This window comes from Triticum urartu, chromosome 5, assembly GCF_003073215.2.
Source record: "Triticum urartu cultivar G1812 chromosome 5, Tu2.1, whole genome shotgun sequence".
NCBI classification, from domain to species: domain Eukaryota; kingdom Viridiplantae; phylum Streptophyta; class Magnoliopsida; order Poales; family Poaceae; genus Triticum; species Triticum urartu.
The window spans coordinates 634,766,082-634,790,740 of record NC_053026.1 but is presented as its reverse complement, the minus strand read 5'-3'; the positions used below and the strand labels follow the sequence as shown (position 1 = coordinate 634,790,740).

General features: G+C 48.2%; 1 non-coding gene across 1 annotated transcript; it reads right to left on the bottom strand.

Annotated features, from left to right (window-relative positions):
* Positions 1 to 19,783: 19,783 nt before the first annotated feature.
* LOC125511735 lies at positions 19,784 to 19,893 on the bottom strand. Its single transcript, XR_007285090.1, has one exon. It is a non-coding gene; the product is annotated as a small nucleolar RNA R71 (small nucleolar RNA).
* Positions 19,894 to 24,659: the final 4,766 nt, after the last annotated feature.

The following is a 24,659-nucleotide window of genomic DNA, read 5'->3' as shown; positions in this document are numbered from 1 at the left end:
GTTGAGGTCAAGATATTCCATTCCAACCATATGAATCTTGATCTCTAGCCTTCCCCAAGTTGCTTTCCACTCAAATCTTCTTTCCACCAAATCCAAATCCTATGAGAGAGAGTTGAGTGTTGGGGAGACTATCGTTTGAAGCACAAGAGCAAGGAGTTCATCATCAACACACCATTTGTTACTTCTTAGAGAGTGGTGTCTCCTAGATTGGCTAGGTGTCACTTGGGAGCCTCCGACAAGATTGTGGAGTTGAACCAAGGAGTTTGTAAGGGCAAGGAGATCGCCTACTTCGTGAAGATCTACCACTAGTGAGGCAAGTCCTTCGTGGGCGACGGCCGTGATGGAATAGACAAGGTTGCTTCTTCGTGGACCCTTCGTGGGTGGAGCCCTCCGTGGACTCGCGCAACCGTTACCCTCCGTGGGTTGAAGTCTCCATCAACGTGGATGTACGATAGCACCACCTATCGGAACCACGACAAAAACATCCGTGTCTCCAATTGTGTTTGAATCCTCCAAACCCTTCCCTTTACATTCTTGCAAGTTGCATGCTTTACTTTCCGCTGCTCATATACTCTTTTGGATGCTTGCTTGAATTGTGTGGAGATTGCTTGACTTGTACTAAGATAGCTAAAATCTGCCAAGAACTAAAATTGGGAAAAGGCTAGATTTTTATTTGGTCAAGTAGTCTAATCACCCCCCCTATAGACATACTTTCAATCCTATAATACCCAAGGAAAGCGCACAGTTTAGAACGAAATTGAAGTTTATGTGTGTTGTATGGGCGAAGATTAGGCCAGCAGGCGCATCCAAAGATACGGAGAGATGAATAGTTTGGGGTTTCACCAAATAATATAGTGAGAGGTGTCTCAAAGTTTATGACTTTGCTTGTCATCCTATTGATGAGATAGGTGGTTGCTTTGAGGGCTTCATCCCAAAACTTTAAGGGCATGGAAGCTTGAGCAAGCAAAGATAAGCCGACTTCAACTATGTGTCGGTGTTTTCGTTCAACCGAGCCATTCTGCTGATGAGCGTGAGGGCAGGAGACATGGTGAGAGATACCATTTTTGGTGAAAAGGAGTTCAAGTTGACGTACTCCCCTCCCCAGTCGGTTTGAAGGGCAAGGATCTTTCGATCAAACTATCTTTCAACAAGTTTTTGAAAGTCATGAAATTTTTGAAAAACTACAGACTTGTGTTTTATGAGAAAGATCCATGTAAACTTACTGAAATCGTCAATGAAACTAACGTAGTATCTCTTTCTCCCAACGGTTTCAATGGTAGGACCCCAAACCACTAGTAGAAAACAGAGGTTTGGTTGGGGCCTGGCCATCCCATTAGTCCCAGTTCAGTCACGAACAGGGACCCATGGGGGCATACGTCCCGGTTCGTGATCCCAGGGGGGCGGCCGGGGCCTCGTGGGCATTGGTCCCGGTTCGTCTGGACCCATTTGTCCCGGTTCCTGGCACGAACCGGGACCAATGGGCCTCGCTCCTGACCCACATACATTGGTCCCGGTTCGTGGCTCGAACCGGGACATAATGGGGAGCTTTAGTCCCAGTTCTATGCACGAACTGAGACAAATAAGTTGCCTATATATACCCCCTCGCCGCAGCAGAGCACTCCACAGTGCTCTGTTTTTTCTGGCTGGCGAGGGGAGGCTATTTGGGTGCTCTAGCTCACCTCCTATGCACATGAGGTGTTCGATGAAATGCCCGAGCCACACTAGTTAAGCTTTCTCCTCTCGAAGCTTGACCTCCGAACACCATTTTTCCTGAGATTTGCATAGGTTTAGCGGTCCGTCACGCCCCGTCCCCGTGTTCACCGCCATCAATCGCCCGCGCCGATCTCGTCGCCGGCACCATCGTGGTGAGCCTCTTGTTCTTATCTTCTTTCTGAAAGAAAAAAATTCTTACTTTAGATAGATACTTGTCTAATTTTTTTACTTTTGACACACATAATTATATATAATGCACGCAGATGAACCAACAATGTATGTATGGTGACAGACACACCTCCGAGTACATTAAGGGCCTGCATAATTTTCTTGAAGTGGCTGAGGCAAACAAGCAGAATGGTTTTATGTGTTGTCCATGCCCTATAAGTCAGAATACGAAGTCTTAATCTGACCGGAAAATCCTTCACACCCACCTGCTTTATAAGGGTTTCATGCCACACTATAATGTTTGGACGAAGCACAGAGAAATAGGGGTTATGACGGAAAAAAATGAAGAAGAAGAGGACGATGACAACTATGTGCCCCCTGAATACCATGATGCTGCAACGGGGGAAGCTGCTGAAGATCAGGAGGTACTAGACGATGTGCCCGATGATGATGATCTCCACCGGTCATTGTTGATGCAAGGGCACAATGCAAAAATCAAAAGGAGAAGCTGAAGTTCGATCGCATGTTAGAGGATCACAAAAAAGGGTTGTACCCCAATTGAGAAGATGACAACACAAAGCTCGGTACCGTACTGGAATTTCTGCAGTCGAAGGCAGAGAATGCTGTGTCTGACATAGGATTTGAGAAGCTACTGAAAATATTGAAGAAGAAGCTTCCAAAATATAACAAATTGCTCGACAGTACGTATGCAGCAAAGAAGGTCGTATGCCCTCTAGGATTGGAGGTGCTGAAGATACATTTATGCCCTAATGACTACATCCTCTACCGCGGTGCGTACGAGGATTTGAACACATGCCCGGTATGTGGTGCATTGCAGTATAAGATCAGACGAGATGACCCTGGTGATGTTGACGGCGAGCCCCCCGGGAAGAGGGTTCATGCGAAGGTGATGTGGTATGCTCCTATAATACCATGGTTGAAACGTCTGTTCAGAAACGAAGAGCATGACAAGTTGATGCGATGGCACAGAGAGGACCGTAAGAAAGACGGGAAGTTGAGAGCACCCGCTGACGGGTCGTAGTGGAGAAAAATCGAGAGAAAGTACTGGGCTGAGTTTGCAGGTGACCCAAGGAACGTATGGTTTGGTTTAAGCGCGGATGGCATTAATCCTCTCGGGGAGCAGAGTAGCAATCACAACACCTGGCCTGTGACTCTATGTATGTATAACCTTCCTCCTTGGATGTGCATGAAGCGGAAGTTCATTATGATGCCAGTTCTCATCCAAGGCCCTAAGCAACCCGGCAATGACATTGATGTGTACCTAAGGCCATTAGTTGAAGAACTTTTACAGCCGTGCAATGGAACCGGTGTACGTGTGTTGGATGATCACAAATAGGAGGAATTTAACTTGCACACTTTGCTGTTTGTAACCATCAACGATTGGCCCGCTCTCAGTAACCTTTCAGGACAGATAAACAAGGGATACCACACATGCACATACTGTTTAGCTGACATCGAAAGTATATACCTGGACAAATGCAAGAAGAATGTGTACTTCCGGAAGAAGCCCTCCATGCGTACCGGTGATCAATGTCGAAAGAAAGGCAAGCATTTCAAAGGCGAGGCAGATCACCGGAAGAAGCCCTCCATTTCTTCCGACCAACCATCAATGTCGAAAGAAAGGCAAGCATTTCAAAGGCGAGGCAGATCACCGGAAGAAGCCCTCCATGCGTACCGGTGATCACGTACTTTCTATGGTCAATGATTTACACGTAATCTTTGGAAAGGGTCCCGGCGGACTAGCTGTTCCGAATGACGCTGCTGAGGGCCACACACCCATGTGGAACAAGAAATCTATATTTTGGTACCTACCGTACTGGAAAGACCTAGAGGTCCGCTCTTCAATCGCCGTTATGCACATGATGAAGAACCTTTGTGTGAACCTGCTAGGCTTCTTGGACGTGTATGGGAAGACAAAAGATACACCGGAGGCACGGGAGGACCTGCAACGTTTGCATGAAAAAGACGGCATGCCTCCAAAGTAGTATGAAGGTCCTGCCAGCTACGCTCTTAGCAAAGAAGAGAAGGAAATCTTCTTTGAATGCCTGCTCAGTATGAAGGTCCCGATTGGATTCTCATTGAATATAAAGGGAATAATTAATATGCCAGAGAAAAAGTTCCAGAACCTAAAGTCTCATGACTGCCACGTGATTATGACGCAACTGCTTCCGGTTGCATTGAGGGGGCTGAAGGAAATATGCCCTAGAGGTAATAATAAAGTTATTATTTATTTCCTCATATCATGATAAAAGTTTATTATTCATGCTAGAACTGTATTAACCGGAAACTTAGTACATGTGTGAATACATAGACAAACAAAGTGTCACTAGTATGCCTCTACTTGACTAGGTCATTAATCAAAGATGGTTAAGTTTCCTAACCATAGACATGAGTTGTCATTTGATTAACGGGATCACATCATTAGGAGAATGATGTGATTGACTTGACCCATTCCATTAGCTTAGCAAGTGATCGTTTAGTTTACTACTATTGCTTTCCTCATGACTTATACATATTCTTATGACTATGAGGTTATGAAACTCCCGATTACCGGAGGAACACTTTGTGTGCTACCAGACGTCACAACGTAACTGGGTGATTATAAAGGTCCTCTACAGGTGTCTCCGATGGTAATTGTATAGTTGGCATAGATGAAGATTAGGACTTGTCACTCCGATTTTCGGAGAGGTATCTCTAGGCCGACTCGGTAATGCACATCACTATAAGCCTTGCAAGCATTGTAACTAATGAGTTAGTTGCGGGATGATGTATTACGGAACGAGTAAAGAGACTTGCCAGTAACGAGATTGAACTAGGTATTGAGATACCGACGATCGAATCTCAGGCAAGTAACATACCGATGACAAAGGGAACAACGTATGTTGTTATGCGGTTTGACCGATAAAGATCTTCGTAGAATATATGGGAGCCAATATGAGCATCCAGGTTCCGCTAATGGTTATTGACCGGAGACGTGTCTCGGTCATGTCTACATAGTTCTCAAACCCGTAGGGCCGCACGCTTAAAGTTCGGTGACGATCGGTATTATGAGTTTTTGTGTTTTGATGTACCGAAGGTAGTTCGGAGTACCGGATATGATCACGGACATGACGAGGAGTCTCAAAATGGTCAAGATGTAAAGATCGATATATTGGACGACTATATTCGGACTCCGGAAGTGTTCCGGGTGGTTTCGGAGAAAACCGGAGTGCCGGAGGGTTACCGGAACCCCCCCGGGAGAAATAATTGGCTTTGTGGGCCTTAGTGGAGAGATAGAGGGCTGGCCTAGGGCAGGTCTCCCCCCCCTCTGGTCCGAATTGGACTAGGAGAGGGGGGCGGCGCCTGATGAAGCTATGTACCTAGGGTAGGGTCATGGACCTGTCCAGCATACCCTCCCCAAGGACATCTTTACAAAGAATTAGAAGCAGTCGAAGAGAAATCATCATCCACTCGACCGCGGAGATGCGCTCACTCGACCACCTTGAAGACACTCGACCACCAAAAGATGAGGAACCCTCCACTCTGCAACGGTTAGGACTTAAACCATAGCATTATGAGCATTTATGACATTTTACTATAGACGTTACCAGTAACGCCTTTCCTTTATGAGCATTGAACCCTGAGTAACGGAGGGGAGCTGGGGTCCTGGCGCACTCTATATAAGCCACCCCCTCCTCTGGGACAAGGGTTCGCTCTTTTTTGTAAAATCACACACGCATATAATCCAGTCGACCGCCTCAGGGCACCGAGACGTAGGGCTGTTACTTCCTCCGAGAAGGGCCTGAACTCGTAAAACTCGTGTGTACAACTACTCCATAGCTAGGATCTTGCCTCCTCATACCTACCCCCATTCTACTGTCAGTCTTAGATCCACGATAGTTGGGGCCCACCTTGGGGCAGGTGTCTTAGCGACTTATTGGAGAAGTTGCAATTTTTTTCGATCCCCATCATCATGGTTCCAGGCGGAAGTTTGGCTGAGGGCCACGAGATCCATCTCGGCGCGCTCGTGTTTGTCGCCGACGACTCCGCTTGGCTTCAGGAGGCACCACTCGACGTCGACGCTCTCCCCGCCCGCGGGGCGACGCACTTTCACGCGTGCGTCCGCGGCATCCTCCTGCGGCAACCGTCGACCCAGTACCAGTCGACTCCAACGGCTTTCCCCCTCCCTGCGACCCGCCAGAGCAAGGGCACCGGCTGGTCGAGGATCCAACATGGGTGAAGCATGCGGTGGCCCGCCAGTCGGCCACCCCTCAAGTCGCGGCGCTCGAGCCCGACGAGTCTCTCTACGGCCTATTCGATCTGTCGACTGGCTCCGTAGAGACTGCATCTGAGTGCGGCAGCAAGGACTCGGCAGCGGAAGTCCTGATGGTCAATGGACCACGCGGTCCTCCTGGCTTCAATCGTGAAGACGGAGGTGACGGGAACGGCGATCCGTCACGCGTTCACGAGGAGTACCGCCCTGAGCCTCTCTCCTCACAGCAGAGAGAAGAACTTCGTCGCCGAAACATGGATGCCCTGCATACTCCAATAGTTAGAGAAACGCCCGAGGCCTAGGCCTTGGAACAGGCTCGCTTGGCCAATCTGGCTGAGCGCACTCGGCTGGAGAACCTACAACGCGCACTCGATGATCGCGCTCGTCAACGTGCTCCTGAGTCCAGCTGACGCCAACTTTTTCCACCACTGGCTCAGGTTTACCGGACACCGATCCAAAACCTAGCAGCTGCTGCCCGGATAGCAGAGTCGATTCAACCTTCCCAGTCAGAAGCTGGCCGAGGTCTGGCGCAGATCAGGGCCTTGCTCCGGGCAGCAGGAGAGCAGAATACGGCCGTGTCTCAGTCGCGGGATAGGATCCATAGCAGATCTGTGGTCACAGATACGGTCCAGTCGGCCCATAGCCCGAGATCGCCCCCGAGGAGTGAGGGACGTGGAGAGCGGTGTGATCAGTACAGAAATCAGGAGCAGTATGATCGTTGAGCCGATCGCGATGGTCGCCGTCGAGTGCCCACGCCTCCTCCAAGGAGTGGGTCGTACGTGCCGTGGCCACATGAAGACAGGCGCCCTAACAGCGTCGGAAGAGGTATTCCAGTCGACCCCGGAGAGTTAGGATTTGATGCGAGATCTATTCTCGTACAAGGCTTGGTCGACAGAAACAGAGCTCACCGAGATGGCCATGATAGAGGCCCGCAAACCAGCAATAGGGTGCATGTCTCTGGCCCAGAGTGCTTCAGCAGAGCTATCAGAGCTGCAATGATTCCCCCCAACTTCAGGTTGGCGACTGGAGTCAGTAAGTTCACCAAAGAGTCCAAGCCTGACACCTGGCTCGAAGACTACCGAGTGGCTGTCCAAATTGGTGGCGGCAATGATGAGGTAGCCATGAAACACCTTCCTCTGATGTTGGAGGGCTCGGCTAGGGCGTGGCTGAATCAGTTGGCACCTGGCAGCATCTATACTTGGGAAGATCTCGCCCGAGTGTTTGTCAGAATGTTTGAGGGTACCTACAAGCGGCCAGCAGGTTTGACAGAATTATAGTGTTGCATCCAAAAACCGAATGAAACTTTGAGAGATTATATCCAGAGGTGGATCACCCTGCACCACACGGTGGAAGATGTGTCTAATCATCAGGCAATTTGTGCTTTCAAGGAAGGCGTCAGGTACCGAGAGTTGAACCTGAAATTCGGTCGGACAGGAAACATGACTCTGACTCGGATGATGGAAATCGCCACCAAGTATGCCAATGGTGAAGAGGAGGAGCGACTGCGGAGCGGCAAGCACAAAGCAGTCGCCCACGAAGCCAGAGGAGGAAACTCCAGTCGGAAACAAAAACGCAAGGCCGAACCAGCTGCTTCGGGTGAGGCCTTGCTGTGGTTCAAGGAAAGTTCAAGGGGAAGCCCAAAGGGCTATGGAACCCCAAGAAAGTAAAAGATCATGATGGAATGACGTGTTGGATCTGCCGTGCCATATCCACACCAAAAAAGACGAAGAAGGTAATTTCATTTACCCAAAGCATACCACTCGACAGTGTCGGCTCCTGATCCAGCAGTTCCGAGAGAAGCAGCCCAAGGAAAAGGAGAAGGAGGCAGACAAGGCTGAGAGTGAAGGAGAAGATGATGATGGTTATCCTCACGTGAATTCCACTCTGATGATTTTTGCTGATGTTGAAAACAATAGTCGATTGAAAGTCATCAACAGAGAAGTGAACATGGTCGCTCCGGCGACACCCAGTTACTTGAAATGGTCGCAGACTGCCATTACATTCGACCAGTCTGATCATCCAGCGCGCATCGCCACCCCTGGGAGGCAAGCACTGGTGGTCGACCCGGTGGTCGAAGGCACTCGACTGACAAAGGTCCTGATGGACGGTGGCAGTGGCCTGAACATTCTTTATGCAGAAACGTTGAAAGGAATGGGCATTCCGATGTCCAGACTCAGTGAAAGCCATATGAGTTTCCATGGGGTCATCCCGGGCAAGAAGGCTGCGTCCCTCGGTCAGATTGCACTCGACGTGGTTTTCGATGATGCCAAAAATTACCGCAAAGAAAAGTTGATGTTTGAAGTCGTGGATTTTCAGAGTGCGTATCATGCAATTTTGGGCAGGCCGGCTTATGCACGATTCATGGCTCGACCTTGTTATGTGTACCTCAAACTGAAGATGCCTGGTCCCAGAGGAGTGATCACTATCTCTGGTAATCGGAAAAAGGCGGAAGAGTGTTTCCAGAAGGGCTCAAAGATCGCCGATGCCCAGATGGCCGTGGCAGAATTGCAAGAATACCAGAAAAATGCAGACCCGAGTGCCTTGTTGCGAGCCAAGAAGCCAGCCACGGATTCAGCATTCCAGTCGTCTGGCGAGACGAAGTCTGTTCACGTCCACCCGACGGACCCCAATGCAGCTTCGACCCACATTTCGACCACACTCGACTCCAAATAGGAAGATGCACTCATCCAGTTCCTCCGTGAGAACTGGGACATCTTTGCATGGAAGCCATCTGACATGCCAGGTGTTCCCTGGGGACTGGCTGAGCATCGTTTGCGAGTCGACCCGAAAGTGAAACCAGTCAAAGAGCATCTTCGACGGTCCGCCGTCCAGAAAAGAAAAGCAATCGGCGAAGAGGTGGCTCGGCTTTTGGCAGCTGAGTTTATCCGAGAGATTTACCACTCCGAGTGGTTAGCCAATGTTGTCATGGTCCCAAAGAAAGATGCCTCACTCTGCATGTGCATCGATTTCAAGCATATCAATCGGACCTGCCCGAAAGATCACTTCCCTCTCCCTCGCATCGATCAGATAGTCGGCTCGACTGCTGGGTGCGAGCGTTTGTCCTTTTTGGATGCCTACTTCGGGTACCACCAGATCCGTCTGTATGGACCCGACGAAATAAAGACAGCCTTTATCACCCCATTCGGGTGCTTCTGTTATGTCACAATGCCATTCGTCTTGAAGAACGCTAGAGCCACATTTATGCGAATGATTCAGAAGTGCCTGCTCACTCAGATCAGTCGGAATGTGGAGGCATACATGGATGACATTGTGGTCAAGTCACGTAAAGGTTCCGACCTGCTGACCGACCTTGCTGAAACCTTTGCCAACCTCAGAAGGTATGATATCAAGCTCAATCCATCAAAGTGCACGTTTGGAGTTCCAGGCGGAAAGTTGCTCGGTTTTCTTGTGTCCGAACGAGGAATCGATGCTAACCCAGAGAAAGTAGGCGCTATACTCCGAATGAAACGCCTTGTGCGTGTGCATGATGTCCAGAAGCTTACTGGTTGCTTGGCCGCCCTAAGTTGATTCATTTCTCGCCTCGGTGAAAAGGCGCTGCCTCTTTACCGACTGATGAAGAAATCAGATAAGTTCGAGTGGACTCCAGAAGCTGATACAACATTTGCAGAGCTAAAAGCCCTGCTTTCCACCCAGCTGGTGCTTGCTGCTCCAATCAGCAAAGAGCCTCTTTTGCTTTATATAGCAGCCACTGGACAAGTCGTCAGTACAGTACTTACGGTCGAGCGGGAAGAAGAAGGAAAAGCGTACAAAGTTCAACGTCCAGTTTATTATATTTCCGAAGTCCTGACCCCGTCAAAGCAGAGATATCCTCACTATCAGAAGCTTGTCTATGGAATTTACATGACCATGAAGAAGGTTGCACACTACTTCTCATATCACTCTGTTACAGTCGTCAGCGACGCTCCATTGTCAGAGATTCTACACAACAGGGATGCAACTGGTCGAGTGGCAAAATGGGCGATTGAACTCCTTCCCTTGGATATCAAGTTTGAGGCAAAGAAAGCTATCAAGTCCCAAGCAATAGCAGATTTCCTCGCCGAGTGGATCGAACAACAACTGCCGACTCAAGTTCACTCGGAGCACTGGACCATGTTCTTTGACGGATCCAAGATGTTGAACAGTTCTGGTGCTGGAGTAGTTCTGGTATCCCCCCGAGGAGACAAGCTCAGATATGTCCTCTAGATTCACTTTGATTCCTCCAACAATGAAGCAGAGTATGAAGCACTCCTGTATGGGTTGCGCATGGCCATCTCACTCGGCGTCCGTCGCCTCATCGTCTATGGCGACTCAGATTTGGTAGTTAATCAAGTGATGAAGGAGTGGGACGTCAGAAGCCCAGCCATGACTGGTTACTGCAACGCGGTGAGAAAGCTTGAGAAGAAGTTCGAGGGGTTAGAACTCCACCGCATCCCCCGATTGAAAAATCAAGCAGCCGATGAATTGGCAAAGATAGGTTCCAAGAGAGAAGCCATTCCCAACAATGTGTTCTTGGAGCATATTCGCACGCCGACAGTTCGGGAAGACCCTTTCACTGAAGAGCCCCCACAACCCAAGAGCGCCACGGATCCGATTGAAGTCGAGGTCCCAGTTGTGGTCAACCTAATCATGGAGGTTCTGGCCATTACTCCCGACTGGACGGTGCCCTACATTGCGTACATCCTCAGGAAAGAGCTCCCAGAGGATGAAGAAGAAGCTCGATAGATCGTCCACCGATCTAAAGCTTTTACTGTGATAAGAGGGCAGCTGTTCAGAGAAAGTGTGACTGGAGTCGGTCAAAAGTGCGTAACACCAGAAGAAGGTCGAATGATCCTCAATGACATCCACTCGGGGACCTGTGGTCACCATGCGTCCTCTTGGGCCATCGTGGCTAAAGCATACCGAGCTGGATTCTATTGGCCACGAGCAAATGAGATAGCGAAAGATATAGTCGATAGATGTGAAGGCTGTCAATTTTACTCCCATATGTCTCACAAGCCAGCGTCAGCCCTGAAGACCATTCCCCTCGTCTGGCCCTTCGCTGTTTGGGGACTGGATATGGTTGGACCGCTCAGGACCGGCAAAAGCGGCTTCACTCACGTGCTCGTTGCAGTCGACAAGTTTACCAAATGGATCGAAGCCAAACCTATCAAGAACCTTGACGCTAGCACCGCTGTCAGTTTTATCAGAGAATTGACATTCAGATATGGAGTCCCGCACAGCATCATCACGGACAACGGGTCGAACTTCTATTCCGATGAGTTCAGAATTTTATGCGCCTCTCAGGGCACTCGAGTCGACTATGCTTCTGTTGCTCACCTGCAGACGAATGGACAAGCAGAAGGAGCCAATGGCCTAATTCTCAAAGGACTGAAGCCCCGACTGAGTTGTGATCTCAAACACGCAGCAGGTGCTTGGGTCGATGAACTTCCGTCAGTTCTGTGGGGTTTAAGGACAACTCCTAATCGGTCGACCGGAAGAACTCCTTTCTTCTTAGTCTATGGAGCCGAAGCTGTTCTGCCAAGTGACTTCCTCCACAACGCACCCCGAGTTGAACTCTTCTCCGAAGCAGAAGCAGAGCAGGCCCGGCAAGATTCAGTGGATCTCTTAGAGGAGGAAAGAGAGATGGCCTTGATCCGCTTGACCATTTATCAGCAAGATTTGCGTCGATTCCACGCCAGGAATGTGAGGGGTCGGGCCTTTCAAGAAGGAGACTTGGTTCTTTGAGTGGATCAGCAGAAACCACACAAGCTCGCTCCAACTTGGGAAGGCCCCTTCATCGTCACCAAAGTTCTCCACAATGGAGCATACCATGTTTACAGTATCGAGCATCAGAAAGACGAGCCACGGGCTTTGAACGCGGAGCTACTCCGCCCCTTTTATACTTAAACACTCATTTGAACAAAATGTAATATGCAACACCTTCTGTAATTCATTTATCAAAGACAAGAGCTTACGGTTCTCTCATTCGGTTGTGTTGTTCTTATTTACTCCTGAAATCCCCCAGTGGGTGGGCTTAGTCGCGAATCCGTTCCACCTAAGTTCGAAAAAATCCTACCAAGTGGAGAGCAATCCTCCCACTCGGGGGCTTAGCTGGAGTCGAGCACTCGCCTAAGTTCTCTCACTAAGAGGCTTAACGGCAGTCCAGCACTCGCCTAAGTTTGAAAAAAATCCTACCGAGTGGAGAGCAATCCTCCCACTCGGGGGCTTAGCTGCAGTCGAGCACTCACCTAAGTTCTCTCAATAAGAGGCTTAACGGCAGTCCAACACTCGCCTAAGTTTGAAAAAAATCCTACCGAGTGGAGAGCAATCCTCCCACTCGGGGGCTTAGCTGTAGTCGAGCACTCACCTAAGTTCTCTAAATAAGAGGCTTAACGGCAGTCCAACACTCGCCTAAGTTTGAAAAAATCCTACCGAGTGGAGAGCAATCCTCCCACTCGGGGGCTTAGCTGTAGTCGAGCACTCGCCTAAGTTCTCTCACTAAGAGACTTAACGGCAGTCCAGCACTCGCCTAAGTTTGAAAAAAATCCTACCGAGTGGAGAGCAATCCTCCCACTCGGGGGTCTTAGCTACAGTCGAGCACTTGCCTAAGTTCTCTCACTAAGAGACTTAACGGCAGTCCAGCACTCGCCTAAGTATGAAAAAATCCTACCGAGTGGAGAGCAATCCTCCCACTCGGGGGGCTTAGCTGCAGTCGAGCACTTGCCAAAGTTCTCTCACTAAGAGACTTAACGGCAGTCCAGCACTCGCCTAAGTTTGAAAAAATCCTACCGACTGGAGAGCAGTCCTCCCACTCGGGGGGCTTAGCTGCAGTCGAGCACTCGCCTAAGTTCTCTCACTAAGAGACTTAACGGCAGTCCAGCACTCGCCTAAGTTTGAAAAAATCCTACCGAGTGGAGAGCAGTCCTCCCACTCAGGGGCTTAGCTGCAGTCAAGCACTCGCCTAAGTTCCCTCACTAAGGGGCTTAACTGCAGTCCAGCACTCGCCTAAGTTTGAAAAAACCCTACCGAGTGGAGAGCAGTCCTCCCACTTGGGGGCTTAGCTGCAGTCGAGCACTCGCCTAAGTTCTCTCACTAAGGGGCTTAATGGCAGTCCAGCACTCGCCTAAGTTTGAAAAACCCTACCGAGTGGAGAGCTGTCCTCCCACTCAGAGGCTTAGATGCAGTCGAGCACTCGCCTAAGTTCTCTCACTAAGAGGCTTAACGGCAGTCCAGCACTCGCCTAAGTTTGGAAAAATCCTACCGAGTGGAGAGCAATCCTCCCACTCGGGGGCTTAGTTGCAGTCCAGTACTCACCTAAGTTTAAGACCCATTCCTATCCGCAAGGACGACAAGGTGCAGGTCAACTGCAACCTTCTCCTTCAGAGCTGCGGCACAAATACAACGTCTGCTCCATCCTTATCCGCAAGGACGACGAGGTGCAGGTCGACTGCAACCTTCTCCTTCGGAGCTGCGGCACAAATAAAACGTCCGCTCCATCCTTATCTTCAAGGACGACGAGGTGCAGGTTGACTGCCACCTTCTCCTTCGGAGTTGCGGCACAAATACAACATCCGCTCCATCCCTATCCGCAAGGACGAAGAGGTGCAGCAAGCAAAGTCCATCCGAAGGTAAACACAAGCACATTTGGAGATAAACCAAATTCAGATAAATACTAAAAGTTTCCAAGCAGCGAATCAAAGGTACTCGGGCACCAAGACAGAAGGAGTTTAATGGTTACAGAAACCACTCGGCATTCCGAGGCAAATTTAAAGCGTATACAAGTTTCATAAGATTGTTCACTCGGCCGGAGGAGGGCTGGCAGGCTCCACGAACGAGTCCAGATCGATCCCATCAGCGATCCGAGTAGCGGCAGCAATGAAAGTCTCCATGAAGGACTGGAAGTCGTGCTTTTTGGTGTTAGCATCTTTGATCGCAGCCAGCTTGTCTTCACGAGCCTCCTTGCAATGGACTCGCACCAGGGACAGCGCCACATCAGCACCACACCGGGCGGAGGATTTCTTCCATTCTTGCACTCGGTCAGGGATCTCGTTTAGTCGAGTCATCAAAGATTCCAGATCATTCTGAAGCGTTGCCCCCGGCCAAAGCGTCGAGTCGATTCGAGAGACAACCTCCTTTAGGCGTGCGAGGTAGCTTGTGGCGCTGGCGATACGGGACTCCAGTCGGAGCATGTTTATCGTAGTTTCGTCGCAGACCGGGGAAGCGATAGGGTCTAGACCCGTCTCGACCCTTCCAGTTTTTTTGTTAAAGTCTTGACAAAGTTCTGCAGCCAAAAGTCAGTTCAATCAACCGAGCAAAATCTGATGGCAAGCATCAACACAGTCGGATTAAAAGAAATACCTCCCAGCACGAGATAAAGCTTCTTGGCGAGGTCCTCAGATAAGCTTCTGTGTCGTTCCTCTTGCGTATCGCAGACTCCAACTTTTCGTTCAGGACGACCTTATCCTTCTTCGGACTGGTCACTTCTTGGTTAGCTTCATTAAGACAAGATGTCAGTCTAGTCACCTCTCCTTCAAGCGTTCCGACTGAAGCAAGCTTCTTGTCTGCGAGAACGGTTTTGTCTTGGGCTGCTTTTTGCGCGGCAGCGAGGTCCGAGTCCTTCTTGTCCAGAGCCAACTTCATTTTCACTGCAAAAGAAATAATCGAATCAAAAAAGAGATCAAAGAGATATATCGAAGTTCAGTCGGCAATCAGTTACCTTCCATACCAGCAGCCTCGTCTTGAGCTTTTTTCAGATTTTGCTGAGCCAATTCCAAGTCTAAGTTGAGTTGCCTCTGCTTCTCTTCGAGTTCGGCAAACTTGGAGATAAGAGTACAAGACTTCTGCAGGAGGCAAGAGACAGATCAATCGATAGGTTCGAAGGCAGTTCATTTTCGAGTGAATAAAACCTAAAGAAGTGGACAACAAGCTGTTCAGACCCCAGTCGACTGCCAGCAGTCGACCGCGGTCTCGGGGACTACACCCAGTGGGTGCACTTGGCGTGCCCCCACCGGTTCTGATCCCACTCGACCGGCCCACCGGAGTCGAGTGCAAGGAGTAAAAAAAAAGAGAGAGAAAGAACAATTGCACCGTCAAGAAAGAAGAACTCAAACCACAGTCGACTGCCAGCAGTCGACCGCGGTCTCGGGGACTACACCCAGTGGGTGCACTTGGCGTGCCCCCACCGGTTCTGATCCCACTCGCCCAGACCGAGTGGAAGAGCGAAACTACCAAAAACGACAACAACACCCAGTGGGTGCTCTAATTCAACGCGAACAATAGGAGATTGTGCAGAAGAAGATTTTTTGAGAACAAAAACAGTCGGAAAGTCTACTCACCTGGACATTGGCCCAAAGGGCGGCACTAGCGTCGTAGGCAGCCTGACTGCTCTTGTGCACTATCTTCACCCGCTCCATCATCATATCTGCCTGTCGGATGGCTTCCGCAGCCGCTTCCGACTGGTTGTCTGGGACGGGGTAGCTAGTGAAAAAATGTGCAGACGACCCAGGTGCGGCTGCTTGAGGCTCTGTGGTGTGGATTTGGATAGTTGAAGGAACCACAGGCGCGGTCGACCGCGTGGGATGCCCACTCGATAAGGGTGCAGCGAACGTCACAGTGGCCCTGCCCGCATCTTCAGCTTGACAGACGGGAGGTGTTGCAGTTGGTTCTTGCCGAGCCACCCTGCCAGCTGTTACCTTCTTGCTCTTCCTAGGCTTAGGAGCCACATCTTCGTCGTCGTCCGGAAGGTCAATGATGTTGGGTGGAGCTGCAAGACAGAACATTCGAACCCAAGTGAACCACTCGACCCTAAAAGGATCAAGAATCGAAATCGCAAGAGTACATACCTGGGTTAGAGGTTACCGCATCCTCCATTTCCTCGTCCCGGTACTGGTATGAAGAGGTCCCTGACGTAGCAGCACTGCAAAGGCCCGCATTCAATCGGTTACACCCAGTTAATCGAATCCACATAAAGGACAAGTCAGATTGTTAACAGGAGATAGTAGGAACGATCACTTCGATCCGAGGCAAAGCTTTGGGCGGTTTGGAAGAGATGGCTTTCGGCACTTTCGGTGCTGGAAGCGGCGTGACCTTGGAGTGCTTTGGAGGCTTCTCAGTTGGCGTCGGGGAAGACGTCCTCGGGCGCTTCGAGGATTGCCCGATCGGCGCAGCCACCAAGTCCGGAGCGCGTGCCGGGTCATGAGTGTACTTGGACCTCCTCTCCCTGCGAGGAGGCGAGTCGACTTCTTCCTCATCGGTCGACTCATCACTCTCCTCGTCCTCCTCGGCTTCCGAATGCTCCTCGCCGCTCTCGCCCCTGCTCCCTTCTTCTTCAGCGCCGGGGTCCTACACTCCGTTGGGCATCAAGTACATTTCAATGAGGGCCTGAAAGGATAACAATCAAAAGACATTCAGTCGACCACAAACGGGACATCACGTGGTGAATCGGAAAGATACTTGATAAAACAGAAATATACCTGCCCCGGCTGGCGCGAGTTGTCGAATGGAATCACCCTCCTGGATCCCCGAGGGTTGTCTTTGTTGCCAGTGATTCCCCTCAACCAGTTCTCCAAGATATCCTCGCTAACCTCCTCCGGGTCGATCCGAGTGGTATCCTCGAGCCCAGAGTACATCCATATCGGATGATCGCGCGCCTGAAGAGGTTGGATGCGTCGACCGAGAAAGACCTCCAGCAGATCCATCCCGGTCACTCCATCGCGGACAAGCTGGACGACCCGTTCAACCAGCTCCTTGACCTGCGCCTTCTCTTCTAGAACTACCTTCAAGGGAGCAGGCTTCTCCACTCGAGCCAAAGAAAAAGGAGGAAGTCCAGTCGACTGGCCAGGGGTTGGCTGATCCTTGCAGTAAAACCAAGTCGACTACCAGCCCCGGACCGAGTCAGGAAGGATCATCGCTGGGAAAGTACTTTTGCTCCTCATCTGGATCCCCAGACCACCGCACATCTGGATCACCCGCGTCCTCTCGTCACTCGACTTGGCCTTTTTGACCGACTGGGAGCGGCACGTGAAGATGTGTTTGAAAAGCCCCCAGTGTGGTCGACACCCCAAGAAGTTTTCGCACATGGACACGAAAGCGGCCAGATAGACTATGGTGTTCGGAGTGAAATGGTGGAGCTGAGCCCCAAAGAAGTTCAAAAAACCCCGGAAGAAAGGGTGGGGAGGCAGTGAGAATCCGCGATCTACGTGGGTTGCTAGGAGGACACACTCACCCTCTTTGGGCTGCGGCTCGGTTTCATCCCCCGGGAGCCGGGCCAACTTGTGGGGGATCAATCCCCCTCCACCAGGTCGTTGTGGTCGTCCTGCGTGATTGCCGAGCGGATCCAGTCACCCTGGATCCAGCCCGCCGACAGACTGGACCTCGACGAGGATCCACCCCGGCTGGTCCGCTTGCCCTTCGCCTTCACGGTCGCCTTCTTCGTGCGTTCCAGCGCCGCCGCCTTATCCTTCCCCACGGTGGCGGATCGAGCTCGAGCGGAGGTCCAGCGACAAGGCGGAAGCGAGAGTGGCGGCGAGATCGGGAGAAAGAGAAGAGAGAATGGGAGCGTGCGGAGCAGAGGCCTGGCCCGAGACCTTTTATAAGGCCTTCCACCGAGTGGCTGACTGGTGGACCCAAGCGATCTAAACAAATCCCGCAACAGTCGCGCGCGCAGTACATGGCGAAAAAGGTGGCGCGGGATCAAATCCCTAGCGCTAGCCACCAATCCCCTTAGGGTCTAGCGTCACATCTCCATCTTCCCCCTCCTCCTTCTCCACCTCCGGCCACCGTCGCGGCCAGGCCGGCGTGGTGGTGCGCCTCCCATCCATCAGCGCCACAAGTCACCACCATCTCCTTCATCTCCACCAGCGTCATCCTCCCAGCCAGCCAGCAGCATCGTCCATCATTCTCTGCCGCCGCCGCGCCACTCCATCAACATCTGCTGCTCCCTCTCCTTGACGCCCAGATGCCGCTCCTCCTTCCCAAACCTTGCCGTTGATCCTTCTTCTCTTCTCCATCTACTGCTGCTTCTCTGCTTCCCTTGCTCTGCTTCTTCCTTTGCCTCGCTGCAGCTCCACCTTCTCCCAATTCCTCTCACATATTTGATTCTGCTTCCTCAAATCCTGTTGCTGCTCCTTTCTCCTTAATTCCCTCCTTCTCTAAACCAAAACTATTGTTCTTCTCTAAAGTCTGAACCGTCTACTGCTATTGTTGCTATTTCACAAACCTAAGCTTCTCTCCCTCTCTCACTCTTTGTAATTTCTGAAAACTGTTATGTAACATTTGCGTATTGTCCGGTATACATGATTCGTGCCTCCTCTATGTTTTAGTTACTACAGTGTATGTGAAATTGTGAGTGGTTGAGCTGCTCATTGTTGAGTCAGACTTGTACTGTCATATATATATATATATATATATATATATATATATATATATATATATATATATATATATATATGAGTCATACGTATCTTTGTGATTGTGGTTAATTCTAGTAACCGTGGTGTTGCCTATTCATAATTGTGGTTAATTCTCTACATTTCTGTAAACATTGAGCAGTGTATGTGTTGTAATGTTCAGATCAGACTAGTTCTTGGAATTGCTATTTGTTCTGTATCGTACTTGTAAGATATAGTGCATGTTATGTGTGATCAGTGCTAGCTTTGTCCCTGTGACATATATATTTGTGATATGAATCATCTATCTCCTGTCATATAACTCTGTTCCTTCCGTGTATCTTATACTTGCTAGTTTTGTATACATAAATGTGATCTTGTCTTGTTAATCCCCTTTGTTTAGGATGTTTGCCTGTAGTTTCTATTTTCTGAAATTAAAAAATAATACCAAAAAGACTGAGTAAAATCTGAATCTCCCTGTGCTCTTTGCATTTTCTTTGCCGTCCACTTTGGTTAGTTTAGGTCTATATTTCCTTGCAATCATCATCTAAATTCTTCACCTAGCTTTAGCCGAGCATCGTTGCTGTCGCCTAGTCCCTGTGGAGAACACGACACTCGCAGTTTGGGCGTAAAAACCCCACTATACTTACAATTGATTATTTTGGCGCCGTTGCCAGGGACTAGCATCGAGAGATTATGTTGGCTATAGACTAGGTTTATTTTAGTTCCGTGTTTAATTCATCGTGTATTTCATTTTCTACGTTTCTTTTATTTTATTTTCTTTTCCTTGCTGTTGCTTTGGCTTATTAGGATACTAACCTTCTAACTAGTGTTTACTGTTTATGATTGTGCGTAGGAAATCTGAACTATTTACAGATTGATTGACAACTACACTTGGTTGAGAGATGTCTATGCTTCGTGATCTTTGGATGCCAAGCAGCCAGTGCTATCTCGCAGGACCAATTTGGCCATCTATCGAGGCAGAGAATTTTGAGCTAAAGCCTGGTCTTATTGCTTTGGTTCAACAACAAAAGTTTGGAGGACAGTCTACTGAGGATCCCTATGAGCACTTACACCGAGTCATGGAGTATTCAGATACAGTCAAGTACCATGGAGTTCCTCAAGATGCAATCATGTGCAGGTTGTTCACATTCTCTCTTCGCAATGATGCTCGTGCTTGGTATCGATCCTTGCCATCAAGGTCATACAGTTGGAATGAGATATCATGAGCTTTATTGGATAAATATTTCCCACTACACAAACAGTCCGCAATTCGAGATGAGATCTTCAATTTCGTTCAGCGTGAAGGCGAGAGCTTGTATGATGCTTGGGAGAGTACAAAGCCTTATTCAGGAGATGTCCTAATCATGGGCTCGAGAGATGGTTAGAGTTGCAGATATTCTATAGTGGATTGACTTTGGACACTCGAGCTTACGTCGATATGGCAGCGGGTGGAGCTATTGCAAACAAGACACTTGATGATGCTTTTCTGCTGATTGAGAGCATAGCTTTCCACCAACTTCAGTGGTACAATGAGAAGCCACCCTCTGATTCATTGGTTTGCTTGCGACAAATCACTACACCTCAGCCACCAATTGTTACACAAAAGCCTGAACCTCTATCTCAGTGTGACAAGATTGAGCTTGCATGGATTATCTTTGATGATGATGATACCATTCTAGTTGACACGCACGCTACAGATCATATGGATACTAGTGTTGGAGATTCAGTTTTGCATTGTGATGATTCTTCCATGGATGAGCCAGAGCTGCAGTTAGTTGCTTTTGATATTGAGGAGAAACCTTTAGATGATATTGATTATGTGCTGCTAGAGCCAGATATGGAGAAGTTCGCCTTCGATGATGTTAGCCGCATGGATTCCTCAACACTTGAGCCTGATATGGAGAGCTTCATGGTTGATTATGGTGAGGTGGATTCAGACGTCAAGGAGCCAAGCTCTACTAGTTCACTTGTTGACACGAGTCCGGTTGAAATTTCTACTACCACACCTCACTTGGTATCTTCAATTGAGGTAGTCCTAAAGCTTCTTCCTAACTATGTCAGGTATGATCTCAGCTTTCTAGACAAGACATGTCATATCGCTGATATTGCCTATGCACCATGTGACTTGTTGTTGATACATGTTCCTGATTTGCTCAATAGATATACTTATATGATAGGGTACTCTATCGATGACTTAGAGGGCATTCTCACTGTCACTTGTATTGGCTTGGTTGTTGAGTGTTCTTTCAGGTTGATGCTTGTGTACCATTCACGGCATGGTGATGAGGAGACGCAATGGGCACACGCGAAGAAGATTGAAGCTGGAGCAGGCATGGGGATAGAGAAGCAAAAAGACAAGAGCTGCAGTTTAGAGAGTGTCGAGCGAGTGCCACATCAAAGCCCGGTGAGATGTTTCATGATCCCAATCTTAATATATCATCCATTGATACATGTTGAAATCATTTGATATTTGGGTTGCTTGAGCCATTTCTTAATGTTATCCCACTGAATTTTACCTTTGACATATGGTGCTTGATGTGAATATGTGAACTGATTTCTGAATGCCTTATAAACTAGTGATCTATACAATGATTGCTTTGATGAAATTAGTGAGAACTATTAGTTTTGAGTGCTCAAATCCCTAGTGCACTAGTAAACTTAATCAGTTTCTGCATTTACCTTGATACACCTAGATCACTATGTTCAGATGATGTATTTGTGCCAAGTGTGTTCCCATTCAGAGCAATCACTTTACCACTATGCACTAGCATGCTATGTTCCCTCGATCGGTAGCATGTGAACCAGACATGGTTGAGTGATGATTCTTGTTTTTGTTCAAAAAAATTATATCTTATAATGAATAATAAGTCTGACTACCTACAGTAGCATGTCATGTTCCCTGGATCTGTGGCATGTGAAATCAGGTTAGCTTGGGCAGTAATTAATAAATAAATATGTAATTGTCGAACCTGGTGTATACCATGTTCTCTGGATCGATGGTATGTTCCTTTGGGGAGACAAAGAATTTTTTAATAATAATTGGTTGAGCCAGGTGTATACCATGTTCTCGGGATCGGTGGTATGTTCCTTCGGTGAGACTAATAAAATAATATGTGTGTTTCTTTCAAATTCAATAAGTGGTTCAACCACAATGTTATATCTTTGTAAATAAGTGATTTGATCACAAGATTTAATTCCGGTTCATTTTGTTTTCGGGATCATGCTCTCTTTTCGAACCATTTGGCACAGTCATCACTTAAACTTGTTGATCCTCTTTTATCATTGTAAAAGTTTAAAATGGTCATGCTTACTAGTATCCTACTGCTTTGTAGCACTCTTAACCATTGATTCTCACTAGCAAAGTTCAAATCATGCTTTGTTTGGAGATCTACTTCACTTGGCATTCTCTAGTCAGCTCACTGTTCACAATCTTGCTCTTGTCATATTCCTTTGCTTGAGGACAAGCAAAGATTTAAGTGTGAGGGAACTTGATAAGCACATTTCATATACATAATTTTGGCACATATATACACCATTTATTGATATATGTTCATCCATTCTTACTATGAACTCTGATATATTTGGATGAAAATCATATAAAAGATCATTTACTCGTCATTTGTTTCTTCTGCAGAAAAGTGCACAAAGGCACTATAAACCTCAAGATTCTGACTAAGAGGCCGAAGAATACAAGACAAGGAAGGGAAAGAAAGAAGGGGGGACCTGAGCATGAAGGAAGAAGAAACCGAGGGCCAAACTAGAGAAGGGAAGGGATGTGCTTGTGAAGAAACAAGGGAGCAGGAGGGCCAAATCAAAAAAGTGGCAAATCTAATCGTGGGATCAAATCCCTAGCGCTAGCCACCGATCCCCTTAGGGCCTGGCTTCACATCCCCATCTTCCTCCGCCTCCTTCTCCACCTCCGGCCACCGCCCGGCTAGGCCGGCGTGGTGGTGTGCCTCCCATCCATCAGCGCCGCAAGTCACCACCATCTCCGCCATCTCCACCAGCGCCATCCTCCCAGCCAGCTAGCAGCATCGTCCATCATTCTCTGCCGCCGCCGCGCCACTCCATCAACATCTGCTGCTCCCTCTCCTTGACGCCCAGATGCCGCTCCTCCTTCCCAAACCTTGCCACTGATTCTTCTTCTCTTCTCCATCTACTGCTGCTTCCTCTGCTTCCCTTGTCTTCTTCTTCCTTTGCCTCGCTGCAGCTCCACCTTCTCCCAATTCCTCTCACATCTTTGATGCTGCTTCCTCAAATCCTGCTGCTGCTCCTTTCTCCTTAATTCCCTCCTTCTCTGAACCATAACTATTGTTCTTCTCTAAAGTCTGAACCGCCTACTACTATTGTTGCTGTTTCACAAACCTGAGCTTCTTTCCCCCTCTCACTCTTTGTAATTTCTGAAAACTGTAATGTAAACTTTGCGTATTGTTCGGTATACATGATTCGTGCCTCCTCTATGTTTTAGTTACTACAATGTATGTGAAATTGTGAGTGGTTGAGCTGCTCATTGTTGAGTCAGACTTGTACTGTCATATATATGTTTTGAGTCATACGTATCTTTGTGATCGTTGTTAATTCTACTAACCGTGGTGTTGTATATTCGTGATTGTGGTTAATTCTCTAAAGTTCTGTAAACATTGAGCAGTGTGTGTGTTGTAATGTTCAGATCAGACTAGTTCTTGGAATTGCTAATTGTTCAGTATCGTACTTGTAAGATATAGTGCATGTTATGTGTGATCAGTGCTAGCTTTATCCGTGTGACATATATGTTTGTGATATGAATCATCTATCTCCTGTCATATAACTCTGTTCCTTATGTGTATCTTATACTTGCTACTTTTGTATACATAAATGTGATCTTGTCTTGTTAATCCCCTTTGTTTAGGATGTTTGCCTGTAGTTTCTATTTCCTCAAATAAAAAAATAATACCAAAAAGACTGAGTAAAATCTGAATCTCCCTGTGCTCTTTGCATTTTCTTTGTCGTCGCCTTTGGTTAGTTTAGGTCTATATTTCCTCGCAATCATCATCTGAATTATTCACCTAGCTTTAGTCGAGCATCGTTGTTGTCGCCTAGTCCCTATGGAGAACACGACACTCGCAGTTTGGGCGTAAAAACCCCACTATACTTACAATTGATTATGTGCTGAACTCGGAGGTGCCATGCGTTTGTTACTTGGATCGGTCGGATCGTGAAGACGTACGACTACATCAACCGCGTTGTGCTAACGCTTCCGTTTTCGGTCTACAAGGGTACGTGGACACACTCTCCCCTCTCGTTGCTATGCATCACCATGATCCTGTGTGTAGGATTTTTTTTGAAATTACTACGTTACCCAACAGTGGTATCAGAGCCAGGTTTATGCGTAGATGTTATATGCACGAGTAGAACATAAAGGAGTTATGGGGGTGGGTATATACATATTGCTTGCCGTCACTAGTTGATTCTTGATTCAGCGACATTGTTGGATGAAGCGGCCTAGACCGACATTACGCGTACGCTTACGCGAGACTGGTTCTACCGACGTGCTTCGCACACAGGTGGCTAGTGGGTTTTAGTTTCTCCAACTTTAGTTGAATTGGTTTCAATGAACAGGGTTCTTTCTAAGATCAAAAAGCAATCACTATGCTACGTTGTGGTTTTTGATGCATAGGTAAGAACGATTCTTGCTCACCCCGTAGCAGCCACGTAAAACTTGCAACAACAAAGTAGAAGACGTTTAACTTGTTTTTGTAGGGCATGTTGTGATGTGATATGGTCAATACATGATGAGATATAAATTGTTGTATGAGATGACCATGTTTTCTTGAAGTTATCGGCAACTGGCAGAAGCCTTATGGTTGTCTCTTTATAGCATAAGATGCTAGCGCCAAATAATTGCTTTACTTTATCACTATGCGATAGCAATAGTTGCAAAAGCAATATTTGGTGAGACGACCATATGACGACACATTGATAGAGATCAAGATGATGGAGATCATGGTGTCATGCCGGTGACGATGGATATCAGGACGGTACTTTGGAGATGGAGATCAAAAGCACAAGATGATGATGGCCATATCATTTCACATATTTTGATTGCATATGATGTTTATCCTTTATGCATCTTATTTTGCTTAGCTCGGCGGTAGCAT